Below are 3905 nucleotides of genomic sequence, written 5' to 3' on the forward strand. Positions count from 1 at the left end.
CTTTTGTTGTCTATAATGGCTATACCATTTCTTCTAAGAGATTCTTGCCCACAGTAGTAGATATAATGGTCATCTGTGTTAAATTCACCCATTCCAGTCCATTTTAGTTCACTGATTCCTAAAATGTCAATGTTCACGCTTGCCATCTCCTGTTTGACCACTTCCAATTTGCCTTGATTCATGGACCTAACATTCCAGGTTCCTATGCAATATTGCTCTTTACAGCATCGGACTTTACTTCCATCACCAGTCACATCCACAACTTGGGTGTTCTTTTGCTTTGGCTCCATCTCTTCCTTCTCTCTTGAGTTGTTTCTCCATTGATTTCCAATAATTATTTCCAAAATTATTTCCAATAATTTTCATTATTAAATAAATACATCATTCTTTTTATAAAAATGGTCTCATTTACAGAAACAACATGTATGCTGTTTTGTAACTACTTTTTTTTTCACATAATTTTACCCTGAACATATTTCCATACGACTGTGGATACAGACACTTTTATCATTGTATTTATGAGATGCACACCTCTGCATTATGCACATGAACTACAGATTGTTTAATAGATTCTAAATGTTGAAGAGTTGGCTTTTAAAAAATTAATTTTTACCTATTACATGTAATACTGCAATAAACTTAAATACTTATCTGTTTTCTTAATATTTGGCACATTTGTTCAATGAACAAATGAATATTTACAAATTTCTAGAAGTAGATTTGTCGGGCCCAAACTTTGCCATTCAAGAGTATTTTTTAATTTACATTATACTATGAAGAATTTCAAACCAAATAAAATTAGGAAGGATTGTATAATGCACACAAATATATGGCTAGCATTTGTAATTATCCTGTTAGAATTTGCTTTATTTGATTGATCTGTGTTTTTCTTGAGTGTTTAAAAATAAAACACATCAATCATGATATTTTATTCTGATACTAGTGTGTCTCATAAAAACATTTTCCAGCGTGACTGTTATACCATTATTATATATTTGAAAATTAAATATAATACCCTAATATCACCTAACACATTTATTTTAAAATTTCTGAATTTTCCAAATTGCTTTTCACATCTTTTACAGTATTTTTTTTTTTTAAATCGGGACCCAATCATGAACCCAAATTACCTTTGGGTGTTATTGTCTCTTAAGTATTTTCCATCTAAAGCAGCCCCTCCTTACTTTTGTTTCCCATTTTTAATACTGATTTGTTGAAGAACCAGAGCTGGTTGATCTTTTCACCTTCTCACCATTAAAAAAAACAAAAAACAAAAAACAAAAACCTACCTCATTTTAAAGAAAATGCTCAGAAGTGACATTATTGGGCCCAAAGGCCATCCTGATTGTAGACAGCCCTCCTGGAGAGAGTATGGACTGCTCCAGAGTGATGCTCTCCTTGGTAGACAGGTATTTTGAAATATAAAGGTTAACTTTGGCTGGCTGCTGGGGAGGTCTCACCCTTCCAGCAGAGATTCGGGGGTGTGCTTATTTTATTTGTATTGCAATATAGTTGCTTCACAATGTTGTGTTAGTTTCTGCTGTACAATGCCCTTCCCCTTGGACCTCCCTCTCACGCTTCCTCCCCATTCCTCCCCTCTAGGTCATCACAGAGCTTGGAACAACCTGTGCTATAGAGCAGCCTCCCACTAGCTAGCTATTGACAGAAGTTTGTGTGTGTGCGTGTGCGCTCAGTCGCTCAGTTGTGTCCTATTCTTTGTGACCCCATGGACTGTAGCCTGCCAGCCTTCTCTGTCCATGGGATTCTCCAGGCTAGAATGCTGGAGTGGGTTGCCATTTCCTACTCCAGGGATCTTCCTGAGCCAGGTATCCTCCAGACCCAGGGATCAAACCTGAGTTTCCTGCATCTTCTGCATTGGCAGGTGGATTCTTTACTACTGAGGCATTGGGAAGCCCTGACAGAGGTTTACTCTTCACCAAACCTTCCTCAGAGTAAGACAGACCACTCTAAATTAGCTCCAGAAATGACACTCTGGATTATTGGACAAGGTGGCCTGAAGTCTGACACAAAACAAGATATTCTGAGAGATTTCATTTGACTCCAACTTCAGAGGCAGGTAAGTCCTGGGTACATTTCTGTTCGTGCTGGTAGGGTGGCTGAGAGCAGACCTAAACAGTCACAAATGTACATCAAAATCCTGGTTCTGCTTGTTACTAGGGTAACACATTTCCTTGGAAAAACCACTTAAAATTCCGTTCTCTTTGGCACTTTGATATGTGCAAGGGATTGAGCCCTTTCTAATGGACCTGTCTGCCTTACGTACTGTCAAGCGGCAAAGACAGCCTTCTTATCCTCCAAGATAGAATTTCTCAAACATTTACATACATAAGAATCACCTGGAGGACAAAGAGGGCTCATGATAACCAGCTGACATTCTGATACAGTTAGATAAGCCCAGGAATCTGCTTTTCTTCACGGGAAACCCAAAGGGATTTTGACTCAGGTAGTCCAGGACCATGCTTGAAGAAATTCTTATCTGGGAACCTCAATTTGGCTTGTCTGAAATAGGCAACACTTAATAGCAATTACTGTGTGTCAGATATCCTTCCTCCTACTTTAGACACATTGACTAACTCAATCCCTCCAGTCACCCTATGAGCTAGATATTCTTTGTACCCATGTTTTATTGATGAGGAAATTGAGGCTCAGAGAAGTTAAGTAAATTGCCCAAGATTCACACTGTTAGTAGGCAGTAGAGCCAAGCTATGATAGTACGTGTGGAATATCGTGGTGTAAAACTTAAATAAAAAAGTACCTCTTACTCAATTGTAAATTCAGAAGTTCTTAAAGTAAGAGGTTGTTACTACTGTTGTTGATGTGCAGGGAATATTTCCCATTGGGTCAAAGAAGTATGTCTGAAGTATGCTTTTATTGAACCTGAGGTCGACTAGTAGAGAGTAGATGAATGCTTGCTGAATAGAGAGCATTCAATGTGTGCTTATTGAATGACTAAATATGTTCCAGTATGGATGCTCCCATACTCTGCAAAAGTTAGTTCTTGAACCCAGGCACTAATGACATACTTCTCTGTGTCCTCTTGTGATTTTTCTTCCTGGTCTGGTTCTGCTTTTTCCACACAATACCACCAACTAGAGATCCAGTTGATCAGTCATGGCAACTGTGGATTGCCAGGTGACCTTGCTGTGTTTGTTTTCTCCTGTCCATCTGCCATATTGATATGGTGGGGAAATTTTTGAACTGAAGCTTTTCAGGAAAGATTCCTAGCACTGCTCGTTGAAACACCCCATACTCTGATTCTTCAGCCACTTAAGGCTTCCAGTTTGTTTACATAAAAATGGTATTTAAAAGTACAGGCATGGGTTCAATGTTCAGTTCTGACATCAGGGAAATGGATTCAATTCTTGAATGGTGAGATGCTTCCTGTGTCAGATGATCTGATGTCAGTAATTTGCAGTGAGAGCTTTGGAGATATTTTGCCTGTGTTTGAATCTCAGCTGTTTATCAGGTCTCTGAATGTTGGGAAAATAACTTGCCTTATCTGCACAATGGGGCAAATAATATCTATGTTAGAGGATAGACAGTGTAATATAGTAAATCACTTTGGCACAGTGCCCAGCATATAGTTAATAATCACTAATGTTAGCTGTGTTATTGCTATGAAAATGAGGTCATATCTACTCTTTTGGGAGTTTGAAAAAATGTTTGTAAAGTTCTCTGTTTTGTAACTGCTCTATAAATACTAATTGTTAGAATTATTATCACTGTACCTAGAGGTTAAGCTTATAAATTTATTTAAATAAATTTTTAAGCTCACAACTTTATAAGAAAATTTCCAGCACTAACATTTTGTAATTTAAAAACAAAACAAAATAAATGAACTTCCTTGAAAGATATGGCATCCCCACAAAATACAATCATGTGGT

This window comes from Bison bison, unplaced genomic scaffold (assembly GCF_000754665.1).
Source record: "Bison bison bison isolate TAMUID 2011002044 unplaced genomic scaffold, Bison_UMD1.0 scf7180017864343, whole genome shotgun sequence".
Classification (NCBI taxonomy): domain Eukaryota; kingdom Metazoa; phylum Chordata; class Mammalia; order Artiodactyla; family Bovidae; genus Bison; species Bison bison.